The 8,328-nt window shown below is 45.8% G+C and overlaps 1 pseudogene; it reads right to left on the bottom strand.

Moving 5' to 3' along the window:
* The window catches only part of LOC119300310, a 45,270-nt pseudogene extending 38,928 nt beyond the window's left edge, over nt 1-6,342 (bottom strand).
* Between the last annotated feature and the right edge of the window lie 1,986 nt (nt 6,343-8,328).

The following is an 8,328-nucleotide window of genomic DNA, read 5'->3' as shown; positions in this document are numbered from 1 at the left end:
TGCTTAGCTCATCCCAGGAGTGCAATGCCTCAGAGCTAGGCGCTGCACTGTACAGTGTGACGCCTAGCGCCGAGGCATTGCACTCCTGGGATGAGCTAAGCAGAGAGCAAACAAAACGTTTGCAAGGTACAGCCGCTCCAACGCCTAGCCTTGAGGCGCCACACTGAGCAGTGCAACGCCCAGGAGCTAGGCGTTGCACTGCTTAGTGTGGAGCCTCCGTGCTAGGTGTTGCACGGCTATAACTTGCAAACTTGGTCATTTTCAGGCACAGTGCAACATTTCCTAGAATAAGCAGTCAGGAACTTTAAGTTCACATTTCAGTCACAGTTGAACATTATTAAGACAACAAGTGCGACATAGAGGATCAAGTTCAACATAGAGCTACCACAACATAGAGGATCAAGTGCAACATAGAGGATCAAGTTCAACATTGTTAAGACAACCACTCTAAGTTCAACATAACTAAGACATACAAAGAGGATCAAGTTCAACATAGAGCTACCACAACTCCAAGTTCACCGACATAACAAGTTCCACATTACTACAAGCTACCACCACTTCAAGTTCAACATTACAAATAGAGGACGATGACTAGTTCCCTGAGCGCTTTTTGGCTGCTCCCCCCCCCCCTCTTGCTGGCTAACTTCTTCACCTTCCTAGGAAGAGGAACCCGCTCCCGCTCCGGCTCCGGTTCCTCCATGTCATCGACATCGTCATCCAAATAGTCATCCAAAGCCACCATCCGCGAGGTGCCGACCGTCCTTTTGCCTCTTTGGGTGAAGTCTTCAGGTGTGTACTTGTTGATTCCCGTCCTAGGCTTTAACCTGTATGCGTACCTAACCTGGTACGTCCCCAAGGTCATATCATCAGCAACCTATGCATCAACAAAAGATATGGAAAGACTGTGTGTGAGGATATAGTTAGCAATGCATCAACAATTGGATATATATGCTCATGCCATACCTCTTGGGTGACCACACCCACATCCTTATCCTCCAAATGATCACCATGGCCCTGCCCCGAAGCGGGATCTGATGGTGTCGCCGACCTAGACCTTTCTGGTGATACATACTCGGGGTCATGACAACCGAAAAGGTTTGATAGCCGCCTTAACTTTTGGCCCTGGCGCTGCAACATGTACAAGTGAATGAGACATCGAACGTAGCAACACATGTTAAGTGCTAGTTTGAAGGAGATGTGAACCTTGATGAATGCTCGAAGTGTACCTTCCCCATCGCTTTTGCCAGTCGGGGTTGTTTCAAGAATAGTCTCGGTCTCATCAGCTGCTTTCTTGATCTGGGCACGCTATGAACAGAAATGGTATTAACGTGTTAGGCAGGTGAAGATGTGAATAGTGTGAATGAAAAGCAAAGAGGGCAAATACCACAAAGTTCATCATTGGAGCTGAAGGGATCACTGAATTGCCTTTCCTGACTAATGCGTTGTACTGGTGCTGGGCTACCTCATCAAAACGGTGGGTTCTTCCAAAATCTCCTCAGCATACGCCGGCTTGCATACCTCCACATGGGTACTTGCAAGAAAGCATGTGATATAGTTGTTGAACGCGATCGGGCAGTGCTCACGAAGCTGGACTCCTTTTCCCGCCCTAGCTTACTCCACACTAAGCGCAAACTGTACGACATACTTCCTGTGATGCTTGTCCCAATCCTTGATCTTCCGCTACCTTTTCCTATCCAACCTGCAAGTTAGAAACATAATATTAGCAGCATCGAAACCGCCGAGAAGCTGCTAAGTGCTCAAGGTTAATTATATCTTACGCGTGTAGCAACTTGTCCTTGTCCTCCCACTCCAGTGGGTGTGCCTGGAACAAACCAAACTGACGGCGCACTCGATGTGGGGGGTGAAGCTCAACCGCCCAGTTGCATATGAGTGGGCACCGCATACGCCAGAGATCCCTATCCCTAGTGCACATTGGATTCAGCCTAAACTCTAAAGGGTTACCAAAACTGTCTCCTGTTCCATACGGCTCCCATATCACCTGCAAAATGGGATAGAATGCAAAATTGATATCGACTTACAATAGAAGCATTATAATCACTTATGCAATGTCGATTCACTTGCTTAGGCGTGATCGTGTCAAGCTCGCTCTGGTACAACTTGTACATAACCGAGGGATCATCTGTCGTCTCATTTAACACATCCCACTTGTAAGCCCAAGTGGGTCGCCGTAGTGGGTCGCCGTAGTGGGTCGCCTTTGTCGTCCCAATCATCGTACTTCGCGGTCTTCGGGCGTCCAACCGGCAAACGCTCCCAGGTCCATATGGAAAGTGCGAGCAAACAACTACCAATACCTCCAGATGACCTACAACAGGCTTCGTCCAACTGCACATAAAAGAGAACATGGTTGAATTAAGAGCAAGATCGCATTCATAATATAGCAATGAAGTGAAAAAGAAACAACTTCATACCTGTCTATACAAGTAAGCCAGTGTCGCCAAACCCCAACTCCAATTGCTAACGAAGACGGTCAACGCCTTCAGCCACATCCATGGAGCATTCTTGCCTGTGCCATCAGCAAACATAGTCCTGGATATCACGTACCACATGTAGACACGAGCATATGTCTTGACCGTGTCCTCATTAGCTTCCGGTGGGCAAGTACCAAAGTGCTCGGTAATCCACGTGAAAGTAGCACCGGCTGCGACTCTTTCCTTCTTGTTGTCTTCTGCTGCTGGTTCCCGAGGCTCCGGAGGAACCATACCGATAAGGGCATACATCTGCGCGCACCACCCATCGGAATCGGTACTCATACATAGAGGATTCCCATCGATAGGAAGATCGGTGATCATAGCAATATCCTGGAGCGTCACGGTCATCTCCCGGGTCCGAAGATGGAAACTATGTGTCTTCGGCCGCCAATGATTAATAAGCGCGATGAGTGCTGGAGTATTGTTGGGTGGCGTCGACCGTCTGACCATATGAATGAAAGGGAGAAGTCATGTCTCCCTTACATACGGTGTGTATCCCTCATCATAGAGCATCCACCCAAGGGTGACCCCGTGAGAACGAAGCTTCAGAGGTGCAAGCTCCTACAAACAAACAAATCATAACATTACATATGGGGCATTTGTGTTTGAAATAAACACGAAATTCATAAAACCGGCCACTTTCATTATTACCCGCTGCTCCACCGCCATAGCGTACGACCGGTGTTGTTTGTCCCAGTGATCATCGAGAAGCCAAACCATCCTAACAATTTTGAAAGAAAGCTTTTTTGTCAACACGATTATCTTTTGAATACAAATAAACTAAAGTACGCCTAGTACATACATAATTCAAAGCATATGTATCCAAAGCATTCTTGTCAATACAAATATACAAATATAATTTCAACACAAATAAACTAAACTAGGCCTACTTCATGCAAGATTTAATACAAATCTCTTTTCCATATAAAAAAACATGTCAACCTTTGTATCCAAACCATATCTTTTCAATAAAATATACTCCCTCCGTTCCTTGATATAAGGTGTATAGATTTTTGAGGAAAAACCCAAAATATAAGGTGTATTGAGTTGCACCACTCGTATGGATAATTTTTTTTGGGATTCGATCACATTTCCTTATATTAGGCAAGCTTCTTTATTTTCTCATGCCAATTAGTCAGGTGTAATCTCGCCCAAAACTTGTGAAATTTTCCCTCCACATGCGTTCTTTATTTTTCGTGCCAAAAACTATACACCCTATATTTATGAACGGAGGGAGTACTAAACTAGGGTTGCTAAATTAGGTACATGCAAGATTATAATACATGCAATATTCAAATCTAATCAAATCAAACAAGGTTTCTCAAAATCTTCAAAATAACATACATTAGGATCGGAGGAGGGTACCTTCTAGGATGGATTGGTGAAGGAATCCACGGACCAAATCGTCAGATCTGATGAATTTGGAAGAGGGGATTGAGAGGGGGAGTGGAGAGGGCCGCCGCCGCGGCTTCTTCTGTTCTGTTCTGTAACTGTCAATGGGGTGGGTGGGGGAAGAGAGGGCCGCCGCGGCTGGATCTAAGTCACAGTGCAGCGCCCGAGCGCTAGGCGCTGCACATTACATGTGTGGCGCCTAGCTCCGAGGCGCTGCATTGCTGGGTGCGGGGCCCAGGGCCGCCACGATGGACTGGCATGCAACGCCCCCGAGCTAGGCGTTACACCCCTAGGGTGTGGCGCCTGCGTGGCGGATGCTACACAAAAAGGTCAGGGGAGTGAAATACTTTCACGGGCAGTTCATTCCGTGAATTGATTTCGTCCCGAGGTCAAAATTGTCAAATTTGCCTCCTGCAATGAAGAATGAATTTGCAGACTATGTAATCAGTAAGAGATGGAGTGGTAAATTCTTTTAAAATGGCAATGGTCTGTGTAGGTCACTGTTTAACCTATACTACTCCCTCCGTTCCAAAATGTAGCGCGCCCACGCTTTTCGAGATTCAACTTTGATCATAAATTTAATTAACGAGACCGACTGCGGCGGGAGCAAAAATTATACAAGTGAATTCGTATTCAAAAGAAGTTTTCAAATATATTTTTTTTGTTGCCGCCGCAACCGGTCTCATTGGTTAAATTTATGGTCAAAGTTGAAGCACGAAAAACGAGGACGCGCTATATTTTGGAACGGATGGAGTATATGGATTCTGTCTCACCTATCATATCGGTCACTGTTGCTATTTTGTCTACATCAACTCCCCTGATCAAAATAACTGTGCTCCCACTAGGGACGGTCCATGCATGGATAGATTCATAACACATTCAATTAGGTTTCATCACCACGTACAGTAGACTGTCATTAGGTACAGCAGGTTAACCATTCTTTTTTTTTTTGAGGATCAAAGCCGCCACTTTATTACTTAAGCATAGCTGGGAATTTCGTCCGAAATAATCTCCAGAATAATTTCAGGAGGAAAAGAAAACCAAACTTTGTTGAGTTCTTCACTCAAGCCTAATTTCGCTAACCTATCGGCGGCAGAGTTTGCACTCCTACTAACCCACGTTACTTTAACTTCTGAAAAGCTTCTGAGCATACCCTTGATCTCTTCAATACACGGCCCCGCCGCTGAGAGCTCCAGTTCCTTGTTATTCAACATTGCCACCACGCCGGCATGGTCCAGCTCCAGATGCAGTTTTTGTACATTCCTCTCCAACGCCATCTGAATGGCCCGCTTGCATGCTCTAATCTCCATCATCTCTGAATCCGCTGAGGCGCCGAAGAACTGACACGCCACCCCTCGGAAAGCACCAGCATGGTCACGCAGAACTACACCTGAGCCTCCTTTTCCACCCTGCTTTATAAGCGCTCCGTCCGAGTTTGCCTTGATCCAGCCTTCTTCAGGGGGTTCCCACTTCATTATGTTCTTTGGCCTGCTCTCTGCCAATCTCTTTGCATGGACCGATTTCCATTCTTCTGCTAAAGTCACCACAGAATTCATGATTTCATGTGGTTCCTTTATCTTACTCCCATCTCTCGTCTCGTTGCGAGCCAGCCACAAGCCATACACAGCCTGTACCATCATCGCCCTGTCATCCGCTGTTGCTTGCGCGAACCAGTCCATCAGCCACCTTGATAGCACGCCCTGGGAACCGTTGTAACACGATGGGGTCGCCACCGTAATTCCCTTTTCCAAGCGTAGCTTCTTCCAGAACACGACTGAATGAGCGCAGCCCCAAAAACGATGGTGAACAGTTTCCTCACGCCCGCACGCCGGACAAAAGACTCCCGCCTTGATGCATCGCCGCTGGAGCTCAGACCCGACTGCTAATCCAGCTAACCATTCATTCATCAAATTCTAGTTAGGTACAGCAGTATAACCATTGATTCATCAAATTCCAGCTAGCTCGATCATTCTACCGAGTTCCACCTAGCGCTACTGTTCCTGGCTTTTCACACGCACGCTAGTGCCCATATCCTGACGCGGCTGTCGGGAACAGTAGCCTGCTACCTGATACTGTATTAAGTAGTATAACATACTCCTATGACAAGTCTTTTCAGCAGTAGGCTGCTCCTGCTGCCCAAGGATACCGCTACTACCTATAGTCTACTAGTCCCTAGTAGCACCCCAATTAGAACGGTCAAACGCACTGATTAAGTAACCGGACGCTGCGGCTGCTCTGCAATTTTGCAGAAGACCGCGCGAATCTCAACCAGGTGAGACGGATAGGATAACCGGGTGCCCCGACCCCCGGGAGCTACTACAACTTTTTGCCCATCCTTGATGTCCCCCCAATCCTTGGTCGCGCGTGCGAGGATGTCGTCCTCCTGCTCTTTCTCGTCCTCATTGTACACCGGGACGTGTTTCCTCAGCACGACCCACGAAAGCCTCCACGGTGAGGACATGGTGGGATGGTCGCCGGAGACGTGGATTGGGATGGCGGCGGCTATGCCGGACTCATTGCTGATGGTCAGAGTAAGATGCGGAGACGGCGGAGATTTTATAAATAACGAAAACTGGTAATGGGCCAAATGTGTTGTTCGGTGGGATGGCCACTAAAATACGAGTGATTGCGCTTAGCGCGAGCCCGGATGGCCGTCCCGAGCGAAGTGCCGACCAATGCGGCCCGTTAAAAAGAAGTGCTATATTTGGAACTGTGTTAAAAATTCTCTCACTTAATGGAACTGTGTTACAAATATAAATAAATAGTAATATTTTAACTATACAAGAAGTAAAAAATCCGAGATTGTAAAAAAAATAGTTCTACATATCAAAAAATTAATAAACCTTGTATTTTTATAAAAACTGATCACTTATTTTGAAAATAGTCATCGAATTTCAAAAGGTGCCCGGATATTTTAGAAAATGTTCATGTAGTTTTGAAATGTGTTCATGTATTTAGAAAACTTTTTACCAAAATTATTCCTGTATATTAGAAAATATTCATGTAATTCAAAAGGTATTCATGCCTTTTAAAAATATCATGTAATTTTAAAAGGTGTTACCCCCTCCGACCCAATGTTGTATAGAGGTTGTGTCAATTAATTTGGAATGGAGGGAGTAATATATTTTTGGAAACGTTCATGTTCACTTATTTTAAAAAAGATATTCATGTAATTTTATAAAGCGTTCACACATTTACAAAAACATTTGTGTATTTATCAAGAACATATATTTCATTTAAACAAAAACTACTATACTCTCTTCCTTCTTCACTCTTCCCTCTTCTCTCTTGTCCCTCCCTGCAAAATACACATGAACATATACATATTGACATAATATCAAAATATACATGAACATATGCATATCTCTCTTCTTTCTCTCTTCTCTTCTTTCTATCTAGCTTCTCTCTCTCCTCTCTTCTCTCTCTTCAGTTGTCTTTCTCTCTCTCTCTTCACTCTTTCTCTCTTTATAACTAAGTAACAAACAAACCTACCTCGCAGAAAAAAAAAACTACAGTATAAACTACACTACAAATTAAACCTACACTAACAACACCAACACCTACACTATACATTGTAATGGATCGGACAATAAATTGGGGAAGAATCTCACCCGCGGAGGAGGGGGGAGCTCAGCAATGACGGCATCGAGACAGTGACGTGGTGGACGAGGATGATAATGACGGAGATCAAGAGCGAGTAATCCTTGATTTGGGATTGGACATAGAACATGGATCCATCGCAGAGGCATTTAGTTCAAAAGAAATGATGGTATCCTGGTGGTAAGAGTAAAACTTTTGTCTGCGCGACACGGCTAGGACGGCGGGGACAGCGTCGGGCGTCGAGATGGCAGGGAAGACATTGGATGGTGTGGACGGCTAGAACAGCGGCAGAAATGGCTGCATGCAGGGGGGTGAGAGGGTTGGGGGAGGGAGAGAGAGCATCTCAGAGAGAGATCGGGGTAGAGAAGAACGCAGGGTTTAGTTTTTTCTTCAAAGTCCCCGCGGGTGCAGGTTTGTACTCACAGTACTAGCGGGCGTGCGAACCAACAGACGTGCCGCAAATATCCACGTTATTAGTGCCACGTAGTACGACAAGGAAATGCCACCCATATATTTTTTATTCTTTTATCATATACTAGCAAACAGGTATGTGCGTTGGAACGAGAAAAATATTAAATGCCCCTAACCCCTAAGCATGGCTGAAGACCCCCTATAGGTCAGCGACCATCGCCGGCAGTGGTTGTGGTGTCCACTCGACCACAATGCATTCGAACAGTCAATCCTAAGGCGATGACGTAGGCCACCGCATGACACACTACCATTGAACAGCACCAGGCCACTAGAATGTTTAAAACTTTGAAAAGCAATCTCGTTGAACTCAATGTGAGGACAGCTCTCCAGAGTGTAGTGGCGGGTAAGAAAAGCTGCCCGCCACATGTACATGCTC

Source organism: Triticum dicoccoides, chromosome 5A (genome assembly GCF_002162155.2).
Source record: "Triticum dicoccoides isolate Atlit2015 ecotype Zavitan chromosome 5A, WEW_v2.0, whole genome shotgun sequence".
Lineage (NCBI taxonomy): Eukaryota > Viridiplantae > Streptophyta > Magnoliopsida > Poales > Poaceae > Triticum > Triticum dicoccoides.
The sequence above is the reverse complement of the archived record's forward strand: the minus strand, read 5'-3'. Positions and strand labels throughout refer to the sequence as shown.